The sequence below is a fragment of the Macaca nemestrina genome, chromosome X (assembly GCF_043159975.1).
Source record: "Macaca nemestrina isolate mMacNem1 chromosome X, mMacNem.hap1, whole genome shotgun sequence".
Lineage (NCBI taxonomy): Eukaryota > Metazoa > Chordata > Mammalia > Primates > Cercopithecidae > Macaca > Macaca nemestrina.
In genome coordinates, this window is record NC_092145.1 from 19652894 (window position 1) to 19677681 (window position 24788).

Sequence of the window (24788 nt, forward strand, 5' to 3'; positions counted from 1 at the left end):
TGGCACAAATCAAATCACTTTGACTACTGTATTTTAAAATTTTGTGTTTTGTGAATATTAAAAAACTGCCAAATCAATAATGAAAATGACCATATGTCAGTGATACAAATATCTCCTACATGTGAAATACATGTTTAATTAACAGTATTGTCACTACTATGGTACAAATACTCAAATTTAGCCCAGTTCACGTATGTGTTAAGAATTATGTGTTCAAGCTTGTGTTCCAAATAATTCTGTAAACTAAAAGGCAGCCAAATGGAATAATTCTAAGTTTCTGAATAATAAAATTTATGATAAATACTGTACTAAAAGGGGAAGCACCATCATTTAAAAGAACAAAATAGGCCGGGTGTGGTGGCTCACACCTGTAATCCCAGCACTTTGGGAGGACGAGGCGGGCGGATCCCTTGAGGTCAGGAGTTCAAGATCGGCTTGGCCAACATGGTGAAACCCCGTCTCCACTAAAAATACTAAAATTAGCTAGGCGTTGTCGCACGCATCTATAATCCCAGCTATTGGGAGGCTGAGGCTGAGGCAGGAGAATCGCTTGAACCTGGGAGGCACAGATTGCAGTGAGCCGAGATCACGCCACTGCACTCCAGCTGGGTGACAGAGTGAGACTTCATCTCAAAAATAAATAAATAAATAAACAAGATATCCTCACGTGGAAACAGCAAAGCCCATTTTACTAAACTGTTCAATTATTCCAAACAAACATTTTAAAAATAGAGTGTGAAATGCACAGTTTACATTTATTTTCATTTTAGGGCCTTCGGGTCCCAGGGACAGCTGCATCCATGGCAATTACTGAATACTTTATTTGCACATGCTTATATGGAAGTGGCATAAATCATAGGCTCAAAAAGCAGAGTAGAGACGGGGACTTGGAACTGTACCCCTGCATCCATACCTGTCTACTGAATACTGGGCAACGTAATCGAGAAAAGCAAAGCCATTTTCGGTTTCCTCGTCTGCAAAAGGGAAAATAATCTAGGCATGTCCCACCCTTAAAGAATATCAAACCCAAAATGTATTTTTTGTTGTTTTTGTGCTCACCACTACATTCCTGCCCTCGCCCATAGTAGGGCTGAAAGAATGAATGAATAAAAGAAAGGAAGAAAGAACACAAGATGCAATTGTGTAATCTTACATATTTCTGGTACAGGGAAACAGAATTTAACAGATTTGACTGGGTGCAGTGGCTCACGCCTGTAATCCCAGCACTTTGGGAGGCCGAGGCGGGCGGACTGCTTGAGGCCAGGAGTTTGAGACCAGCTTAGCCAACATGATGAAACCCTGTCTCTACTAAAATTACAAAAATTAGCCAGGCATGGTGGTGTAGAGACGCCTGTAATCCCAGGTATTTGGGAGGCTGACGCAGGAGAATTGCTTGAACCTGAGGGATGGAGGTTGCACTGAGCCGGATCGCACCACTGCACTACAGCCTGAGCGACAGAGCAAGACTCCAAAAAATAAAAAATAAATTTAAAAAAAAAAAACAGAATTTAACAGATTCTATTCAACTGACACACCTGAGAAACTCGCTGCTCTAAAAAAAAAACCCAAGGACACCAAGTTTTGGTCAACATAAAGATGTCACTGGGGTGTGCTTGATATCATAAAACCACTTGAAATGTGTGCTTGAAAAACTTCGATTTAAATGTTCCATTTTAAGAATACAGCCCTTGTACACATGGTTTCTATCAAAGTTTTCTGCCGATAAAGCTGATCGAATTTGCAGATTGCAATGGAATTACTAGGGGCAAACAATGCATGTGAATAGCCAGGTCTCACCTAGCTGGCATTTCCAGCTGACGAGAGGATGTCTTCATATCTCCTTAAAGAATCTTTATATCTTTCTATCTCCCTTCTTTATATCTCCTTAAAGAATCTAGCCTCTTTTATGTGGGAAAATAAAAATAAGAACTGGGAAAGGGCACAGTGTTTAAATCTCTGCTCTTTCAATAGGGTTCACCCTCAGAGGAGGCTGATAAGAGAGTCACAGCCTCCTACTTGAGCCAAAGCAGATTGTTGGTTTTCTCTATTGGGGTTAGATCTGTAGATTTGTATTTTTTGAAGATGGGTTTTTATCTTTTTTTTTTTTTTTTTTTTTTTTGAGACGGAGTCTCGCTCTGTCACCCAGGCTGGAGTGCAGTGGCCGGATCTCAGCTCACTGCAAGCTCCGCCTCCCGGGTTCAAGCCATTCTCCTGCCTCAGCCTCCCAAGTAGCTGGGACTACAGGCGCCTGCCACCTCGCCCGGCTAGTTTTTTGTATTTTTTAGTAGAGACGGGGTTTCACCGTGTTAACCAGGATGGTCTCGATCTTCCGACCTCATGATCCGCCCGTCTCGGCCTCCCAAAGTGCTGGGATTACAGGCTTGAGCCACCGCGCCCGGCCTCTATCATTTTTTTTTAAGCTTGAAAACAACCATTACAGGTAAAGGCTATGAATGAGAGCTATGGCAGGATTTAGACCCAAAAATGAAGATTTCACCTCCAGCAGCAGAGGGAAGCTGACGAAAGCTTTTATCACTGAGCCTGCTTCAAGCCCCAGGGCCTTGGAAGGACTTACAACTACCACCATAATTAATGAAATGGATAAAATTCAGGTTTAGCATTTCTAAAAGTTTGTCCTATGCTTTTTACTATTTAAGGTTTAATACATTTAGGTATTTGAAGAGATATTTTAAAACCTGGGGGGAATTCTGCAGCAAGTAGACATAACAAAGGCAATTCTTGTCACCTGGTGAGCGTGTACCCTAACTGAAATCTAGGTATCTACACTGACCATGTGGCTGCGTGCAGGGGTGGGCAGGGTGAAGGTGAAGGCAAAAACGCAGCAACCTTTTGAGGGATGAAATGGCACATCCTGACAGGTACAGTGCTGGCAAAGGTTACATCCCCTCTTTTGAGCGCACGGAGACCGGGGCACAAAAAATGAGGAACCATCCCTGTATTGTGCCTGGATGAGCCTTCTCTTAGATGCCTTCCTTTCATTATTTTCAAAGGTCAATGTCCCTCTCTCAAAGAGAAAACTGAGGAACCCTGAGTCATCACAGAGTATAAACAAGTCACTGTGGCTAAATGAAGAGGACAGAGAATGCTTATCCAATATAAGCATTGGAAGGTCTTACTCAACCTGGTTTCCCACAGGTTGTTCTGAACTTGAGGGCGTATCAGAAGAAAATCTCCTGGACCCTATTAATGTCACCCAGCAGAAGCACTCTTTGGCCTTCTATCACCAGATTTTGCAGTGCCAGTCCTGTACCCTGGGCTCCTTCCACCCACGGAGAAAGATTCTTAATAGCAGATCAGGTCAACCTAACCTCCTGGCTGGCAGCAGAAGTCTCCTCCATCCCATCCCAGTATTTGCTCCATGTAGCTTTCCTGCTCCCTACTGTTCATGCAGCGACATTAGCAGATCTTTATTTTCAAGCAGACCTTCAAATAGTTCTGTTGTGCCTGGCAAATTCCCTTTTCATATGCCCAGGTTGAAAGCAAATGAGATTTTCCCTTGAAAAGACATTCTCCCCGAGAGCTAATATTTAGGGTAAGCAGTGACATTGGTTGGGTCAATTAAAATGAACCTTCTGAAACCTCCTGTACAAATAAGGCCCTTTGTACAATGCCGCCCTTAATACCACAACTTGGAAGGTTGGAGATCAGTGTGAGAATTTGTGGCAATTACTAAAACTTACCTCACGCTGAATGTGTGGCAGATAGGATGTATTCAGCAAGGGCTGGATACGGTTGAGAACAACTTCCAAGGCGCCTAAGTTAGGGGAAAAAATGAGAATCAAGAGGCAAAGTTACCTTTTAGAAACAAAGTTCTGAATTCTAAAAAAATAAAAGTCAACTTTCTTTGAAATGGCTCATGGTAACACATTCTACTTTGTATTGACAACCCTTAGAGTTAAAGGAAAACTGCCAAGATGTTCTGCATATTTCTCCAAATGTCTGTTTATCATATAACATGAGCACTGGCAGTGGATCTGGCTCCCTCATTATCAAGCTGTATTAGCTCAAACACTCAGCATTGTTAGGGGAGTGAGCTCATGGCCTATTTCAGTTTTAAATTAACATTTGGCAATCACCCGGGTAATCAAAACAAATGACTCAGTCGTTTAGAATAGATTTATTAGTTGAGCCTTTTTTTTCCTCGCTCTCTCTCTCTTTTAACATCTTTAGAATATTTTGCCACAGGAGGGCTCTGATCCAGCCAGAATGTAGAGCACAAGTCACCAGAGGAATATTTAGAGGGGTTGCCATGGAGACGAGGTGCCCTGTGACCGCTGAAGTTATCTCCAATCAACAGCGGGATTAGGATGCAGACTAGCGGGCAGGCTCATCCCAGGGCCAGGGTTCTGCAGCACTAGGCAACAGGGGTGCCCTGTGCCTTTCCCATCCTGACACAAATATGGCCCGCTACGACACGCTGCCCTCCCCAAGCCTGTGCAACCTCCCCACAGGCCCAATCACATCACTACCTTCCGCCCCCAACCCCACGATTTTTATTCAGAAAGGACTGGCTGGGGCAAAGGAGAAAGGGAGTGTGATCATTATATTATGCCAAAAGTGTGAAATCCTAGAATTCATACCAAATGCTGCTTTTAGATCAACTATGAAAATGTATATGAGCGAATGAAATCTGAGGAAAACACAGTGCCCTGGGCGGGGGACCCGGTCTGTTTTTTCACTGCTCTATCCCCACACCCAGGTCAGTGCCTGGAAGACAGGAAGCTCTCAAGAAGTATCGATGGAAACAGGGCAAAAATAAACCCAGGATTACAACCAGGTGTGTAACCACCCCTCCCACCCCACCCTCCAACCACTTCCAGGCTGATCTTCACACAGGCAGTGGTTATAGATGGAAAAATCGTTAATGTGCTGGTAAATAAACAGCTGAGACAGTTGGTTCACTAGGCTAAAGGGTTCATCTGTTTAGAGATCCTGACGATGATTGTCAGGATCGGCGTCAGGAAGACAGGGCTGAAGACAGTGCTTCCCAACTCAAAATGGATAAATCTGCTGACTATAGGGACAGAGTTCTTGTCTGTCAGGCCAAAAGCCTGGAGGAAGGCAAATTTTGTGCTCATGGTTAAGCACTAACATTTGAAAGCAAATGTTTTAAAGTGACTTAATTCAAAGGAACACTTTCTAGTTTTCCTCCCACCTGTACTTAAGTAGAGACAATATTTCCATATTCTATCATATGAATCTGGATTGTTTCATGTTAGCTTTTGTTTGTCCTGAAAAATGTTAAGTATCTTGGTGGCAGGAACAAAAATCATTATTTCATTTCTATCTCCCGGTACTTAGCATGGTATGTTTACACAAAAGGTTTTACTCCATCTCATCTCCTGTCACTACACTCCAATCATATAGAACTCACTGTTTCTAGAAGATTCCACATCCTCTCATGCAGCTGCAGAAGGAATGCAGCATGGCACAGCTATTCACAGCAGGGGCACCAGAGTCAGACTGCCTGAGCTCAAATACTGGCTCTGCCTCATATTACCTGTCCAGCCTCTATGAGCATCATAATGGCCACCTACCTCACAGAGGTACGGAGGTACATCCATGTAAAGCATTTAGCAGTGCCGCCCCCAGACAAGCTACCCATTGAATGTTAAATACATACTTATTGCTGTTATCATAGGAGGCAAAGAGTCAAACTGTTACCAAACATGGACAATGATTTCACATGCCACCACAAACGCTTGACACCAAACATACCTCTCTTTCGATTTAATCCAACTGAAGCTTCAAACCTGAATCTGTCACACACTAGCCTCATCATATTTCATCTTACTCACCCTTCTGGAATTGATTTCTCCTAGAGATGGGTACAATTCATACTGATTCTACTTGATGGAATCTGGTTCTCTTTTTCAAGAACCAGAAACATTTCCTTCCTAAGATTCCCACCTTGCCAATGACTTCCTTGTCATCTCTCTGTGTGTTCCTCACCTCTGCACATTCCAGCTTGAAAGGGCTACAGGTGGGGAAGGGACAGGGAAAGTGTCTTCCAGTAACCAGATTGGAACCCTGGCTATTCTTTTCAGAAAACATTGTCGTATTCTGTCATATGAATCTGGATTGGTTCATGTTAGGTTTTGTTAGTCCTGTAAGATGTTAGTTAAGTATCTTGGTGGCAGGGACAAAAAAAAATCTCTCATTTTGGCTGGGTGTGGTGGCTCCCACCTGTAATCCCAGCACTTTGGGAGGCTGAGGTGGGTGGATCACGAGGTCAGGACATCAAGACCATCCTGGCCAACATGGTGAAACCCTGTATCTACGTAAAAAATACAAAACTTAGCCAGGCATGGAGGCGTGCACCTGTAGTCCCAGGTACTCAGGAGGCTGAGGCAGAGGTTGTGGTGAGCCGAGACCACGCCACTACACCCCAGCCTGAGTGACAGAGCAAGACTCCATCTCAAAAAAAAAAAAAAAAAAAAGTCTCTCATTTTCACTTCTATCTCCCAGTACTTAGCATGGTATGTTTACACAAAAGGCTTTACTCCATCTCATCTCCCATCACCACACTCCACTCATATAGAACTCTCTGTTTCTAGAAGATTCCACACCCTTTTATGCAGCTGCGGAAGGAATGCAGCATGGCACAGCTGTTCACAGCAGGGGCACCAGAGTCAGACTGCCTGAGCTCAAATACTGGCTCCGCCTCATATTACCTGTCCAGCCTCTATGAGCATCATAATGGCCACCTACCTCATAGAGGTACGGAGGTACCTCCACGTAAAGCATTTAGCAGTGCCTCCCTCACACAAGGTACCCATTGAATATTAAATACATACTTATTACTGTTATCATAGCAGGCAAAGAGTCAAACTGCTATCAAACGTGGACAATGATTTCACATGCTGCCACAAACACTTGACAGCAAATATACCTCTTTCGATTCAATCTAACTGAAGCTTCAAACCTGAATCTGTCACACACTAGCCTTATCATATTTCATCTTACTCACCCTTCTGGAACTGATTTTTCCTAGAAATGGGTACAATTCATACCGATTCTACTTGAGGGAATCTGGTTCTCTTTTTCAAGAACCAGAATCACTTCCTTCCTAAGATTCCCACCTTGCCAATGGCTTCCCTGCCATCTCTCTGTGTGTTCCTCACCTCTGCACATTCCAGCTTGGAAGGGCTACAGGTGGGAAAGAGACAGGGAAAGTGTCTTCTAGTAACCAGACTGGGACCCTGGCTATTCTTTCCAGAAGACATTGTCATATTCTATCATATGAATCTGGATTGGTTCATGTTAGGTTTTGTTAGTCCTGTAAGATGTTAAGTATCTTGGTGACAGGGACAAAAAAAAAATCTCTCATTTTGGCTGGCTGTGGTGGCTCGCACCTGTAATCCCAGCACTTTGGGAGGCTGAGATGGGTGGATCACGAGGTCAGGAGATCAAGACCATCCTGGCCAACATGGTGAAACCCCTTCTCTACTGAAAAAACACAAAAATTAGCCTGGCATGGTGGTGTGCACCTGTAGTCCCAGGTACTCTGGAGGCTGAGGCAGGAGAATTGCTTGAACCTGGGAGGTAGAGGTTGCGGTGAGCCGAGATCGTGCCACTGCACTCCAGCCTGATCGACAAAGCAAGACTCCATCTCAAAAACAAACAAACAAAAAGTATCTCATTTCATTTCTATCTCCCAGTACTTAGCATGGTACGTTTACACAAAAGACATTACTCCATCTCATCGTCCACCACCACACTCCACTCCTATAGAACTCACTGTTTCTAGAAGATTCCACACCCTTTCATGCAGCTGTGGAAGGAATGCAGCATGGCACAGCTGTTCACAGCAGGGGCACCAGAGTCAGACTGCCTGAGCTCAAATACTGGCTCTGCCTCACATTACCTGTCCAGCCTCTATGAGCATCATAATGGTCACCTACCTCATAGAGGTAAGGAGGTACCTCCATGTAAAGCATTTAGCAGTGCCTGCCCCACACAAGGTACTCATTGAATGTTAAATACATACTTATTACTGTCATTATAGCAGGCAGAGAGGCAAACTGTTATCAAACATGGACAATGATTTCACATGCTGCCACAAACGCTTGACAGCAAATACACCTCTCTTTCGATTCAATCCAACTGAAGCTTCAAACCTGAATCTCTCACATACTAGCCTTATCATATTTCATCTTACTCACCCTTCTGGAATTGATTTTTCCTAGAGATGGGTACAATTCATACCAATTCTACTTGAGGGAATCTGGTTCTCTTTTTCAAGAACCAGAATCACTTCCTTCCTAAGATTCCCACCTTGCCAATGGCTTCCCTGCCATCTCTCTGTGTGTTCCTCACCTCTGCACATTCCAGCTTGGAAGGGCTACAGGTGGGAAAGAGACAGGGAAAGTGTCTTCTAGTAACCAGACTGGGACCCTGGCTATTCTTTCCAGAAGACATTGTCATATTCTATCATATGAATCTGGATTGGTTCATGTTAGGTTTTGTTAGTCCTGTAAGATGTTAAGTATCTTGGTGACAGGGACAAAAAAAAATCTCTCATTTTGGCTGGGTGTGGTGGCTCGCATCTGTAATCCCAGCACTTTGGGAGGCTGAGATGGGTGGATCACGAGGTCAGGAGATCAAGACCATCCTGGCCAACATGGTGAAACCCCTTCTCTACTGAAAAAACACAAAAATTAGCCTGGCATGGTGGTGTGCACCTGTAGTCCCAGGTACTCTGGAGGCTGAGGCAGGAGAATTGCTTGAACCTGGGAGGTAGAGGTTGCGGTGAGCCGAGATCGTGCCACTGCACTCCAGCCTGATCGACAAAGCAAGACTCCATCTCAAAAACAAACAAACAAAAAGTATCTCATTTCATTTCTATCTCCCAGTACTTAGCATGGTATGTTTACACAAAAGACTTTACTCCATCTCACCGTCCACCACCACACTCCACTCCTATAGAACTCACTGTTTCTAGAAGATTCCACACCCTTTCATGCAGCTGTGGAAGGAATGCAGCATGGCACAGCTGTTCACAGCAGGGGCACCAGAGTCAGACTGCCTGAGCTCAAATACTGGCTCTGCCTCACATTACCTGTCCAGCCTCTATGAGCATCATAATGGTCACCTACCTCATAGAGGTAAGGAGGTACCTCCATGTAAAGCATTTAGCAGTGCCTGCCCCCACACAAGGTACTCATTGAATGTTAAATACATACTTATTACTGTTATCATAGCAGGCAAAGACTCAAACTGTTACCAAACGTGGACAATGATTTCACATGCTGCCACAAACGCTTGACACCAAATAGACCTCTCTTTCGATTTAATCCAACTGAAGCTTCAAACCTGAATCTGTCACACACTAGCCTCATCATATTTCATCTTACTCACCCTTCTGGAACTGATTTTTCCTAGAGATGGGTACAATTCATACTGATTCTACTTGAGGGAATCTGGTTCTCCTTTTCAAGAACCAGAATCACTTCTTTCCTAAGATTCCCACCTTTCCAATGGCTTCCCTGCCATCTCTCTGTGTGTTCCTCACCTCTGCACATTCCAGCTTGGAAGGGCTACAGGTGGGGAAGGGACAGGGAAAGTGTCTTCTAGTAACCAGACTGAGACCCTGGCTATTCTTTCCAGAAGACATTGTCATATTCTATCATATGAATCTGGATTGGTTCATGTTAGGTTTTCTTAGTCCTATAAGATATTAAGTATCTTGGTGGCAGGGACAAAAAAATCTCTCATTTTGGCTGGGTGTGGTGGCTCACACCTGTAATCCCAGCACTTTGGGAGGCTGAGATGGGTGGATCATGAGGTCAGGAGATCAAGACAATCCTGGCCAACATGGTGACACCCTGTCTCTACTGAAAAAATACAAAAATTAGCCGGGCATGGAGGCGTGCGCCTGTAGTCCCAGGTACTCAGGAGGCTGAGGCAGGAGAATTCCTTGAACCTGGAAGGCGGAAGCTGTGGTGCATGGAGATTGTGCCACTGCACTCCAGCCTGAGTGACAGAGCAAGACTCCATCTCAAAAAAAAAAAAAAAAAAAAAAAAAAAAAAGTATCTCATTTCATTTCTATCTCCCAGTACTTAGCATGGTATGTTTACACAAAAGGCTTTACTCCATCTCATCTCCCATCACCACACTCCACTCATACAGAACTCACTGTTTCTAGAAGATTCCACACCTTTTCCTGCAGTTGGAGGAGGAATGCAGCATGGCACAGCTGTTCACAGCAGGGGCACCAGAGTCAGACTGCCTGAGCTCAAATACTGGCTCCGCCTCATATTACCTGTCCAGCCTCTACCAGCATCATAATGGCCACCTACCTCATAGAGGTAAGGAGGTACGTCCATGTAAAGCATTTAGCAGTGCCTGCCCCACACAAGGTACCCATTGAATATTAAATACATACTTATTACTGTTATCATAGCAGGCAAAGAGTCAAACTGTTATCAAACGTGGACAATGATTTCACATGCCACCACAAACGCTTGACAGCAAATATACCTCTCTTTCGATTTAATCCAACTGAAGCTTCAAACCTGAATCTGTCACACACTAGCCTCATCATATTTCATCTTACTCACCCTTCTGGAATTGATTTCTCCTAGAGATGGGTACAATTCATACCGATTCTACTTGATGGAATTTGGTTCTCTTTTTCAAGAACCAGAATCACTTCCTTCCTAAGATTCCCACCTTGCCAATGGCTTCCCTGCCATTTCTCTGTCTGTTCCTCACCTCTGCACATTCCAGCTTGGAAGGGTTACAGGTGGGGAAGGGACAGGGAAAGTGTCTTCTAGTAACCAGACTGGGACCCTGGCTATTCTTTGCAGAAAACATTGTCGTATTCTGTCATATGAATCTGGATTGGTTCATGTTAGGTTTTGTTAGTCCTGTAAGATGTTAGTTAAGTATTTTGGTGGCAGGGACAAAAATTCTCTCATTTTGGCTGGGTGTGGTGGCTCACACCTGTAATCCCAGCACTTTGGGAGGCTGAGATAGGTGGATCACAAGGTCAGGAGATCAAGACCATCCTGGCCAACATGGTGACACCCCGTCTCTACTGAAAAAATACAAAAATTAGCCGGGCATGGAGGCGTGCGCCTGTAGTCCCAGGTACTCAGGAGGCTGAGGCAGGAGAATTCCTTGAGCCTGGAAGGCGGAAGCTGTGGTGCATGGAGATTGTGCCACTGCACTCCAGCCTGAGTGACAGAGCAAGACTCCATCTCAAAAAAAAAAAAAAAAAAAAAAGTATCTCATTTCATTTCTATCTCCCAGTACTTAGCATGGTATGTTTACACAAAAGGCTTTACTCCATCTCATCTCCCATCACCACACTCCACTCATATAGAACTCACTGTTTCTAGAAGATTCTACACCTTTTCCTGCAGTTGGAGGAGGAATGCAGCATGGCACAGCTGTTCACAGCAGGGGCACCAGAGTCAGACTGCCTGAGCTCAAATACTGGCTCCGCCTCATATTACCTGTCCAGCCTCTACCAGCATCATAATGGCCACCTACCTCATAGAGGTAAGGAGGTACGTCCATGTAAAGCATTTAGCAGTGCCTCCCCCACACAAGGTACCCATTGAATGTTAAATACATACTTATTACTGTTATTATAGCAGGCAAGGAGTCAAACTGCTATCAAACGTGGACAATGATTTCACATGCTGCCACAAACGCTTGACACCAAATAGACCTCTCTTTCGATTTAATCCAGCTGAAGCTTCAAACTTGAATCTGTCACACACTAGCCTTATCTATCATATTTCATCTTACTCACCCTTCTGGAATTGATTTTTCCTAGAGATGGGTACAATTCATACTGATTCTACTTGATGGAATTTGGTTCTCTTTTTGAAGAACCAGAATCACTTCCTTCCTAAGATTCCCACCTTGCCAATGGCTTCCCTGCCATCTCTCTGTCTGCTCCTCACCTCTACACGTTCCAGCTTGGAAGGGCTAGAGGTGGGGAAGGGACAGGGAAAGTGTCGTCTAGTAACCAGACCAAACCCTGGCTATCCTTTCCAGAAAGTCCTTGCATTTCATGCTCTCTGACACCCTCGAGAGGGCAGAAGAAAGAAAGGCCCAAAGGCTGAGGAGGCAAAGCTCTCACATGGGATCCAACTCAGGCCCATGCTGGAGCAGTCTTCCTTCCATAGTTCATGGTTTCACCACCCAGAATTAGTCCACAAAGAAGGAGAAATATTGGCAGTCAGATCTGAACTGCCTTTGTATCTCCATTTCACTTTATCGTCTGTACTAGCATGTCCCACTTAACATTAGGTGGGGTCGTGAGGCTGAAGACACTTGTGCTGGGTATATTTGTGTGTACTTTTCAATCTGCAGCGTGTAACTGTGTCTCTGACCAGAACATCATGTAAATTATGTTGACAATATTGTGCAAGGTAAAGAAAAAAAACAAAACAGCACCCAAACACACTGGGTAAGATGACAGCAAAATAATCCAAAATAAAGCTCAAACACTTTAGGGTTAGTCATGCTTTCAAAGAGATCATGATAATCGTATCCCACCGTGACAGAATTAATAAGTGAAAATAGACAAACCTCTTATATTATTCCAGAAGAAGCCAAGTGTTACTTTTTAGTGACATTTAACACATACAATCACTCTCCTTCAGGTTTAGCAAAAGTATTGTGGTCATGGACACTGCGGACCCTTATCACTACTGACAACCAAGCTTCAGTGATCCCCACATCACCAATCAATTGGATGAATTACGTGGAAAAGAAAATCTAGTGATAACAGCTGTTTGAATGAACTAAAAGAAGAGTCGAATCAATCAAAAGAGACGATCCCCCACAGACTCATTGTCTCCTCTCAATTCTTTGAATGTGATTGTCATGGTAACGACTCCTTAATCACGTCCTTCAGAATATTCTCTCCTACCCAAGAAATCAAAGAACAGTGAATTCCAAACATCTTCTTAATTAGGTACACTTGTGATGGTACTGGGCGGCACAGACTTCTCATTTACCTCACTCTTATTCAAATACTTATGCTACCATAAAGGTCAGAAACAGTGGCATGTGCACCATTAAAAACACATTTTAAATGTTTGCCATAAAAGGCAATAATAAATACAACTGAGATAGCCACTGGCTCATTTTCTTTAACAAAAGAACTGGTAAACTGGCTCTCATTCGGCAAAATACTTTATTGAAAATAAGCAGTACAGATTAAATATGCCTCATTTTTAATAATTCCAACACAATCAAGATCCACAACATAATCAAATCTTTAACAGTATATTCATGTAATAAACAAGCAAAAACTAGAAGGATATTACCAGTTATAGAAATACAATAAAGTCCAGTTTTGTGTCCTTATATTTAGTATAGAGTATTATCTGGTGATATATTCTATACTCTGTCTGGAAGATCATTTGCTCTACATATTTCTATATTTATTTTATATGACACAATCATAATATTCCTCACAATTTGGAAAGACAGGAATTATCCTTATCCAGTTTGGGAAAAGATGGGTTATATTTTTAAAAGTTATCTACTAGATATAATAAAAATTTCAAGTTGTGATTAGTCCAGATTTTTCTGCAGATTTTTGCACTTCCTTCAAAAACTAAGGTGCACACATTTACCAAAGTTGGAGTAGTGAGTCATTTTTAACTCTGCATAGGAATATATGCAACCCTTTAAAATACTGAGTCTGCTTTCATAGATTTTCAAATTAGTAAATAAAAAGTGTCTTTCCTTCCAGATGTGGCATGACTAGAAACAAACAAAAGGCCCCACCATGCCCTAAATAGATACCAAGGAGCTCTTTCTGTGAGCCATTTCTGGATGCAAATTTAAATAATTTTTGGTCATAAAGGAAGAATAAGTATATTGGGGGGAAAACACAAAGGGACAAATATATATATATTTTTAACTGGAATATTAAAGCCTTAAGAATACTTATAAATAAAAAGGCCATCAAAAATAGAATAGAGGCAAGCAGCAGTGGTGCATGCCTGGAATCCCAGCACTTCGGGAGGTCGAGACCAGCCTGGCCAACATGGTGAAGCCCCATCTCTAGTAAAAATACAAAAATGAGCCAGACATAGTGGTGCGCACCTGTTAATTCCAGCTACTTGGGAGGCCGAGACATGAGAATCACTTGAACCCAGGAGGCAGAGGTTGCAGTGAGCTGGGATTGCACCACTGCACTACAGCCTGGGTAACAGAGCAAGACTGGGTCTCAAAAGAAAAAAAAAAATAGAGGCAACTACAGTTATCAAGCACAAAGAACAAATTGGAACAAAGCAGAAACACAAGTCAAATGACAAAATCTAGCAAGAAAAATGGAGCAGCAAATATTTGCTAAAGTCAAAGTAAAACCTTGAAATTCTTGTCCTTTGCCCTAATGTTCAATGGTATTTTTGTTTTGTTTTAAAAATGTGAAGATTGATGTCCTCTCAATGACTATTACAGCAGCTCCCAAATAAAACAAATGATAAAATAAAAACTTACTTAATTGACTGATAGGCTTGAATTACTCATTGCCAAGTTGACAACTTTCCCACAACTCCAAGCATTCTTTCCTTTAAAGAAAAACAACATTTTTTCCCTCTGACATGACGACCATGAGTAGCTTTTGAGGTGACTATAATTCTGTATAGAATAACTTGCTGTGGATCACCTCCGCATTATAACTCCTAAATCAAAGCAACAAAAAACAAAGAATTGTACAGATCCATACATGACAATTTTGCCAGATGCATTTAGAGAGCACTGGCCCTCCCATAAGTCTGAGAGGAACTCCTGAACCAAAGACATTCTAACACTGCTGTCACCCCAGCGACCATCACCAAACCCTGCCCATTTTTCCTGCAAAAGAGTCTTCATACATTTTCTTCCTTATAATTTCATTTCTATGGTCCTAATTGGGCCCATTATCACTTCACACCAGACTATTTCATCAGTTTCTTAACTATGGGTATGCCCTCTTCTTCATATAGCTAGCGTCAGAATCATCTCTCAAATGTTCCACCTCGAATGTATCACTCCCATTGCCAAAAACCTTTCTCCATTGTAATCTAAAGGCCAAGTTTCTTAGAGTGAAATTCAAGCCTCTGGCTTTGGCTGACTCCCTGCATCTGAGGTTCATTGCCGCTACAGAATGACAGAAGTCTTGGCTCATGCCACTTTCCCCTATGCCAGTGATTCTCAAACTTGGCTGCACCTGGGGAGCCAAAGCAACTAGTGATGCCTGGGTGCCTGCTACGGTTTTTAATGTGTCCAAGATTCAGGTGTTGAATCTTAATGGCCAATGTGATGGTATTGACAGGTGGGGCCTTTAAGAGGTGGGGTGATTAAACTGCGAGGGCTCCTACCTCGTGGATGGGATTAAAGCTTAAAGAGAGCCTTTGACTCTCTTGCCCTTCTGCCTTCCGCCACATGAGGGCAGGGCGTTCCTCCCCTCTGGAGGCTGGAGCAGTAAAGTGTCATCTTGGAAGCAGAGAATAGCCCTTACCAATCGAACCTGTTTGCACCTTGACCTTGGACTTTCCAGTCTCCAGAACCGTGAGAAATAGATTTCTGTTCTTTATAAGGTACCCAGTCTCAGATATTCTATTATAGCAGCACAAAGTCAGTGCCCCACCCCCAACAAAGTTCCCCTAGATGAATCTATTGCATGGCAGAAGCTGAGAATCACTGCCCCAAATTCCTATAGCTTGTAATTGTCAGACTTTATTGTGCCTCAAAAATCTCCTGAGAGAGGACCTTGTTAGGACACAGATGGCTGGGCCCCATCCCCAGTGTTTCTGATTCCCTAGATCTGGAGTGGGGCCCATGAAAGTTGCATTTCTAACAAGCTCCCAGGTGATAGCTCACTGCAGCCTCCTGGGCTCATGTGATCCTCCACCCTCAGCCTCCTGAATAACAGGGACTACAAACACACATCACCTTACCAGGCTAATTTTTTGTATTTTTTGTAGAGACAGAGTCTCACCACGTTGCCCAGGCTGGTCTGGAACTCCTGGGCTCAAGCTTCCGTTTTCCAGAATCTCTTCCACATTTATGAATCAATCCACAGAATATCTTAGAGATGATCTCGTTCATTTGCCTTTTTATAAAATGAGACCCAGAGTGGGGAGATGATTTGCCCAAAGGTTCCAATGCTTAGTGGCAGAACTTGGGCTAGGATTCAAAACTCCTGACTCCCTCCCCACACCCTACACAGTTCAAAACTCTTTCCACCACATCCTTCATGTGTCTTTAACAGTTTCCCCAATTAGAATGGGTGTTCTTTGCTTGAAGAGATCGCTAGTATTTTGAGAAAAGGTCTCTCTCTGTCGCCCAGGCTGGAGGGGAGTGGCACAATCTCAGCTAACTGCCACCTCCATCTCCTAGGTTCAAGTGATCCTCCTGCCTCAGCCTCCCGAGTAGCTGGGACCACAGGCAGACGCCACCATGCCCAGCTAATTTTTGTATTTTTAGTAGAGATGGGGTTTCACCATATTGTCCAGGCTGGTCTCAAAGTCCTGACCTCAAGTGATCCACCCGCCTCGGCCTCCCAAAGTGCTGGGATTACAGGCGTGAGCCACCACGCCCGGCCTTGAAGAGATCACTGTTGTTTTAAGGCTCCCCACAGCATCTAGCAAACCTAGCCAAGTGCCTTCTCCTTAGAGTAAGCACTCGATAAATATTTTTTATTTCATCTTACTAAGTACTCAGCCCCATACTTTTCCTAAATTGTCATTGGCACTCCATGAACTGTTTCCTTACACCTCAGCAACTGGGCAGCTCTGCTCCCATCAACTAGCCCTGGAGCAAATCCTTCACATCAGCATGCATGCTGCCATTAACTGCTATGGGGATAATCATAAATACATAAGGAAAATTTAGGGGGGTTTTAAAGTCGCAGGAATGATAATTAAGTGTGTAAGGTGACAAAATTCAACTTTCAAATTGTATGTCAGAAAACATTTATGAAATACCCTAAGTCTCATTTAATACCGAACAAACCACTGCAGCAGTAACAATCTGGCAGTCCAAGAATTATAAAGTATGTTGCTCCGGTACTTTGAATACTTCAGCCAATTATTTTCATGCTGAGACCCTCCTGGTTCCTTAACAGAAAATTCAAAGGTAGCTGGATTAAGGGTAAAGAGAAGACAGAGGGAGGGGAAGATGAAGAGGAGCCAATAGGTGGCAAGCAGCAGGCGGGTGAGCAGCAAGGGGGCAAAAGGATGCTGTCACATGCCTGTCCCACAAGCCACTGCCACTACACCTCCTCAGTCCTTCCAGATACTTACAGTAGTTAGGGAGCATGACTATGCTAGGCCTAATGACTAACCCAGCCTGTCTATACCTGGGAAACAAACATATTATGATTGGGTTAGATGGTGACTTTTGCCATTTTTCCAATCAACAGGAATTGCAGTAAAGTCACGTCAGCTGCAGGATTTGGTATCGATTGTGAAGCTGACTGAAAGAAATCCAGTGGCAGTGCCACCATTTGGCTCACTACTGGCATCAAGTGACCAGTTAGCCTGGCCACTGAACTGGAATCCCAGCTTCCATCATGAAATGGGACTTGAGGAAGAAGTTATTTTTATCCTCTTTCTCCCCTTCCTCATCAAAATCTGCTTCTAACAGGTGGTACCGCATATATAGTCAATTCAAGCAACCAATGAAATTAAGAAAAATAAAACTTTGTCTAACAATAGATGTAACAAAGAGTATACCTGATAGATCTGTACACAAAGAATTATTTCCAATATACAAAATAAAGTTTAATAAGCTAAACAAGCCAGGAGTTTGAGACCAGCCTGAACAATATAGCGAGACCCTGCCTCTACAAAACTAAAACATTAGATAGGTGTGGTGATGCACACCTGTAGTCCCAGCTACGCAGGAGGCTGAGGCAGAGGGATTTACTTGTGCCCAGGAGGTCAAGGCTGCAGTGAGCTACGATCGTCACTGTGCTCCAGCCTGTGTAACAGAGCAAGACAGAGTTTCAAAAAAAAAAAAAAAAAAAAAACTAAACAGAGGAACTCTATAACCAACTCTTCCCTTTATTGGTATCTTTCAGCTAATCACACGAACTATGAGATTTTTCACCCCAGGTCTTATCACAGACCTGACAGACAACCACTTCTTTAAGATACACAGTGCTTGAGTTATGGCTCCCATTTGCCTTCTAATCCTTAATGGCTTCTCAGTCCTTTTTCTTTCCCTTTGCAGTTGCAATGCCCCTCTCAGACCTGATCCTCCCCTCAGCCCCACTACCACTTACCACAGAATGTTCTGTTCTCACAGCCAACTCAGGAAAGCAATGCGTACTTGTAATTGCCCATCATAGTTACCCAGGTCCAATATAAAGAAACTATTTACATTAATGACTATAAAAACTGAATGTTTTCACACACGTTTACTGTAGAGCTGGCCATATTGAGTAAGTGCATGGAAGTTCGGGCATTGGGTCTACGCTCCTATAAGCCATGCAATAACAGCCTTTGGCCCAAAGCAATTGAACTCTGACCTGGATATTGGCTTGGAGTTGGCATAAGCTCACCAACTGTCCCTGTTGCTAATGATACCACAAATGCAAGGGTCAAAAAGGGCCCACTGGGTTGTAGGGCAGGGGATTTGCAAAATCTGGGACTCCACTGCAAAGATGGCATGATGTTTCAAGGGTGGCATGTGAAGTCCCAACCCAGTGCTCCCACTGACCTATCTACTGACTATTGTGCAACTAGACATAGCATTGGAGGTACTGGGCAGCTCTCCTGGAACCTCATACTTCCCCTTTTCAGGGGCTCATGCCACAGGTTACATCACTCAACAAGAAACACACCTCTTATTTCACTCATTCTGAAAAACAAACACTGGAATTTATTTATCTATTTATTTAAAACAGGGTCTCACTCTGTCTCCCAGGCTGGAGTGCAGTGGCGCGATCTCGGTTCACTGCAACCTCTGCCTACCGGGTTTAAGTGATTCTCCCACCTCAACCACCCGAATAGCTGGGAATACAGGCACATGCCACCACACCCGGCTAATTTTTGTATTTTTAGTAGAGACGGGATTTCATCATGTTGGCCAGGCTGGTCTCAAACTCCTGGCCTTAAGTGATTCACCCACCTCGGCCTCCCAGATTGCTGGGATTACAGGCATGAGCCTTTTAATTAGTAGACTATTTTTTGAGCAGTTTTAGGTTTACAGAAAAACTAAGTAGGAAGTACTGAGTTTCTGTATGCCTCCTTAGCATCCATCTCCCAGTTTCCCCTATTATTAAAATCTTGTATTGATGTGGTACATTTGTCCCAATTGATAGGCCAACGTTAATACATTATAATGAACTAAAGTGTAGGGTTTACATTAGGGTTCATTCATTACGTTGTACATTTTATGGGTTTTGACAAATGTTGAAGGGGTTCTTTATTATCTTTATGGCCCATTCTGAAAAACAATAAATCACCTTATCTCAGGACAATTTTAATTGCTTTACAGTTATCAAAGGAAGTTTCCTAGGAATATTATAATGTAAACTATTCACTTATTTTTAATGATTCATGGTTTCAAAGACGGTCCATAACACAGCCCAGCAAGTATATTCAACTTTGATTATCCAAAAACCATCCTTTCACAACTCTCCAATCTCCAGTACAGCTCAAAACTGGAAAGGTGTGTGAAGAAGTGTTGGATCACAGGAGAAACAGCCTCCAAGATGCTATCTGACACTTTGGAATTAGTCTGCTGCCCTCTCAGTCTGGAGATGTTTACAAAAATGGCTTTCTTGTGAGAAAGCAGAGCAGTGCAAGAGAAGTGGCATCAGGATATGGGAAAGACACGGAGGAGGAAAATCAGGGAAGGAAAAAAAAATAGGGCAAAAACAGTAGAAATCTAGAGTGGCAAGAGGAGACTAGACGCATGCCAAAATAACAGCAACAGAACAGAGAGCCAGCGAGATAGTTTTTGACACTTGGATTTTTCTAGAAGTTGACAAACGAAGGGGCAAACTGCATCTCAATGCTGTAGCCTTTAAATTGCCCCATAATTATTAGTTCAATTAAATATATCAATGAGAATAATAACAGCATATGAAAAGCTTGCTTTTCACCTAAGTTTGTAAAGATAGTACACCTTCCATGCACAAAAAATTCCCTCTGAAGCCTTTAAATATTTTGGAATCCTCAAGGGATAGGGTTATTAATACACAGTAATTTTATACAGAAACATATATACACACACTAGCTGGAGGGATGGATGGATGATTAGAAAGGTAGACAGAGAGACAGATAGATACATATAAAATCTTTATTCTCAGTCTTCATTTGTACTTTACATATAAGTACGAAGCAAAATTCAAATTTTATTTTTCCGGGTCTTGAGGGATTTGACATCTCACTGTAACTACTTGAGAAGAACATACACTGCTTTTCTGTCTATTAGAATTGTTTTTCTCTTGGCTGTAATTTCTCTTCAATTCAAGCACATAGTGAAACTATTTACTAAATAGCTTATTTGCAGAGGATCAGGGAAAGATTCTAGGAAATCAATACCTAGAATTTCTCTGTAATATTATTTTAAACATAGAGAACACAATTGCATTTTGGACGTAAATATAGGCTTTTTATAGAGGAAGGTCCACAAACTTTCAAATCTGAGTTTTGAAAGTGGCTCTCACACAGAAGCGTAACAGGGGATGTCTGGGAAAAGGGGCAGGGGGAAGAATGTTACTGGAAAAGCAGCAAGGGTAAACTTGTGGAGGTGATAAAAACATTCTACATCCTGATTGGGGCAGTGGTTTCATGGGTATATACATCTGTCTCAACTCATCAAATTGGAGGCTTTAATTGGACGCCGGTTTTTGTACCTAAATCATGCTCCGTAAAGTTGATATTTTAAAAGTGACTTTAACAAAGGCCATCTGCTATAAGATGCAAGTATAAACTTTCACCTCCTCCTATTAGTTTGGCTGCTTGGTTTCTTTCTTTAGTGTGATTACCTGTGCTTAGTGCATTGGAAAATTCCTTCCTTAAAGAGGCAGACCTTCTGTGGCCTAGAAGGGACTGGGTCTAGGGTTTGAAAACTTGTGTTGACCCTGGCATCTGAAGGTGTGGAATCTTTGACAAACAACTTAACGTGCCTCTTTAGCCTCTAGAAGCTATGTGGCTGAGGACTTTATCTTCTCATTGTTGTAGGTGAAATGACGATCATTTACAGGGTAGTTGCTAGAACGTGTTGAAAAACAAATTTTGTTAAGTCAAATGTCTAAATCCACTGCTCTGGCTTAGTGATATAAATATTTTTGGACCGACAATTTGCATGTCTGCCTGTGTGTGTGTGTGTGTGTGTGTGTGTGTGTGTGTGTGTGTGTATTCTTTAGTCTCTGAGAAACCTTGGGGGAAATCTTTTACTTCAGTCCACCTGGCCACCTGAAGGTGCAGGTGATTGATTATGTCTGTAGGCAGACTTGCAATCAGCTTCCTAAACAAGAATGATGCATAAAACTAGACCTGGCAGAGTGCACTGAAAAACCAATCCTTAATGTCTCATAAATCATACATTTCAAATCTGACAAAAATCAAACAGCCTTATCCACACTCTAAAACTAAAAGTGAGTGACAAGACTTATAAATTAATCAAGTATAGAAATTTAGTTTTGTGCCATCCTTGTCAAAACAATCTTGCCAATAAAGCCTCTGCATTCCCAGCTATCATTTCCTTAGTACTAAAAAGGAAATTTAAAACCTTGTGACTATTACAAATTCTTGTTATTAGAAAGTCTACAGAACAGCTCACGCCTGTAATCCCAGCACTTTGGGAAGCAGAGGAGGGCGGATCACCTGACGTCAGGAGTTTGACATCAGCCTGGCCAACGTGGTGAAACCCCGTCACTACCAAAAATACAAAAATTAGCTGGGCGTGGTGGTGGGTGCCTGTAGTCCCGGCTACTTGGGAGGCTGAGGCAGGAGAATCACTTGAACCCGGAGGCGGAGGTTGTAGTGAGCCATTATTGCACCATTGCACTCCAGCCTGGGCAACAAGAGCGAAACTCCGTCTCAAAAAAAAAAAAAAAAAAAAAAAAAAAAAAAAAGTCTATGGAATATTTAATGTCTTGCAATAGGAATAACATCCAGAGAGTTTTTATGTGGGCAAATAGAAATAGTAAAATGCTGACAAGACATATTATTTTGATTGTTATTTTCTTTTTCTAGGTTTCAATGCATTTCAAAAACAGTCCACGGGTATTTTCTATCTGTGCCTTTTATATCTACAGTAGTTCAAAAATGAGGCACAAATAAATCTCAGTGGTTTAAATACACAGGAAAATCCATTTTCAGAAGAGAAATACAGTGTACTACAGGAAGCAGTGGAGAGCTGGTCACTTACTGACAATGTACATATCCATTAGCAGGCAATAATAAGGAACAGGAGCAAAAGCTACTATGTCTTGCAAGAGGAATAACATCCAGAGAGATTTTATGTGGGCAAAGAGAATATCAATTCTAGAAGCAGTAAAATGCTGACAGCAGATACTTATTATTTTGATTGTTATTTTCTTTTTCTAGGTTTCACTGCATTTCAAAAACAGTCCACAAGTATTTCCTATTGTGTGTTTTTTATCTATAGTAGTTCAAAAATGAGGCACAAGTAAATCTCAGTGGTTTAAATACAGAGGAACATCCATTTTCAGAAGAGAAATACAGTGTATTACAGGAAGCTAGGGAGAGTCGGTCACTTACTGACAATATACATATCCATTAGCAGGCAATAACAAGGAACAGGAGCAAAAAAAAAAAAAAAAAAAAACTACTTAAACATACACCCCTAGGCAAGAGTACAATTCTCTCACTTGTTCAAATAGTAAGCCCTCGGCAATAGGTATCCATACTCATTATTTCATGTAGCCTTAGCATTTGCTGGAACCCTGGCTGTAAAGAAGGGATGATTTTGTGTTCACAAGTTTACACGTATACATAGCCTATAACTCTGTACATATTTTGTTTAATCCTATTCTGTCAATGACATTTCTGTATAGAGTGACAACTCCTCTTCTCACTCCACATCTGCCCTGGAGATCAGCTTCCCTGCCCAGCCTAAGCTGAAAAACAGCCCTGGCCCAGCCCAGGGTGGGGTAATTTAAACAATGGTAAATGGGGACAAGGGCAAGATGCAGTGGCAGATGAATGTGATAGAAGGATATGGATCCATGGAGAGCCTGGAAAAAGGTAAGTGGGTGCAGTCAGGTGGACTGAAAAAAGAGTCACCCTGAGAGTGAAACAGACACGAAGAGTGACCCTCACAGCTACAGAAAGAAATGAAATGGGGCAGGAGAAAAGGGAGAAGAAAGCGAAATAACTTATTTTTTTAAGAATGCCAGATTAAGGCTGGGCGTGGTGGCTCACACCTATAATCCCAACACTTTGGGAGGCCGAGGTAGGTGGATCACCTGCGGTCAGGAGTTTGAGACCAGCCTGGCCAACATGGTAAAGACCCATCTCTACTAAACATACAAACATTAGCCAGGTGTGGTGGCATGTGCCTGTAATCCCAGCTACTAGGGAGGCTGAGGCAAGAGAATCGCTTGAACCCGAAAGGTGGAGGTTGCAGTGAGCTGAGAGAGCGCCACTGCACTCCAGCCTGGGCGACACAGCAAGACTCCATCTAAAAAAAAAAAAGAAAAAAAAAAAAGGATGCCAGATTAAAACAACAATTTCATGTATGTGTGCGCAGTTTAATGATACCACACTGCACACATTTACTACAATTTAACTTTTGACCTCAGTTTGGAAGCAGATGCAATCTTTAAAATCTCTATCCCACAATTTCAACAGATATCTCCCTTTATAAAGGAAAAAAAAATACTTTCATGGAGCAAAAGCCCTAATTGTGATTTTCCAGGCTACCATGTCTAAAGACTCTTTTAATGTCATCTTTCATTTTTGTACCTATAGGCATACTTCATATATGCCTTGGCACTAGCCCCATAGGCTAGGGGAAATTAAACTGAGAGTTAGACCCATTCAAGAGGTTCCCCATCACTAAATATTCAATTACAATAAAGCAAATAACATGAAAAATTCCTGTACTGCCCACAACTGTTTGGAACATATTCTGAAATTAGGAAGTATTATACTCGGCCTTTTAGTATCCTTTATAGTATACTCCCACCAGAAGAGCTTGTTCTTTTGAGGGTCAGGCCATGAAAAAGTTCTTGACTGGGAGAAATCTTTAGGAAATAAAAAATTACCTACCTATGAAGACAACCTAAAAGTTCAAGCTGGAACTCTGATGTTAGCACATTAGATGCTTGACCCCTTTGAGCCTCAGTTTCCTCATCTGTAAAATAATGAGAGGTGGGTACTGACAGCCTCTTTTAGCATTGAAACTCGATCATTCAAGTTGGAAGAGGAGAAATTTAAAGGAGCTATCCTTAAGCTTCTTTAAATAGCTGTCAGGAAGATGCTATAGCATAGTTCTCCAACTGCCTGTCAGCTTTCCCTTTTCATGGGTTATGACCGTGACTTCTATCTAGAGATGTAGCAGTCATTCAGAAAATCTTCTAGTCATTTAAAAAAAAATAACACACTATATAAGTTGGAGGTTTTGCAAGGGGCTTGAATCCACCATTTTTAGAAAGTACTGCATTTTTAAAGGACATACAAAATATTGTCATTAATTTATGGGTGGTGAATTATGACTGATTTTGGTTTTCTTCTTGAAGCTTTTCTGTATTTTCTGCATTTTCCTACAATAAAATGTACCATTCTTACTGACAAATTTGATTTTCAAAAGGATCATTCAT

The 24788-nt window shown here is 42.3% G+C and overlaps 1 protein-coding gene across 17 annotated transcripts in view; it reads right to left on the reverse strand.

Annotated features, from left to right (window-relative positions):
• LOC105481378 (four and a half LIM domains 1) overlaps positions 1 to 24788 on the reverse strand; it is a 72122-nt gene that overhangs the window by 38308 nt on the left and 9026 nt on the right. For 7 of the 17 annotated variants that reach the window (XM_071088603.1, XM_071088606.1, XM_071088605.1 and 4 more), the window contains exon 2: positions 3702 to 3775. The gene's annotated coding sequence lies outside the window, so the exon portion shown is untranslated. Of the gene's footprint in view, positions 1 to 3701; positions 3778 to 5395; positions 5414 to 5931; positions 5953 to 6590; positions 6606 to 7762; positions 7838 to 10160; positions 10236 to 11358; positions 11439 to 18269; positions 18285 to 24237; positions 24254 to 24788 lie in introns of those variants that run through there. The other 10 variants (XM_071088599.1, XM_071088604.1, XM_071088596.1 and 7 more) reach the window with 10 other exon arrangements.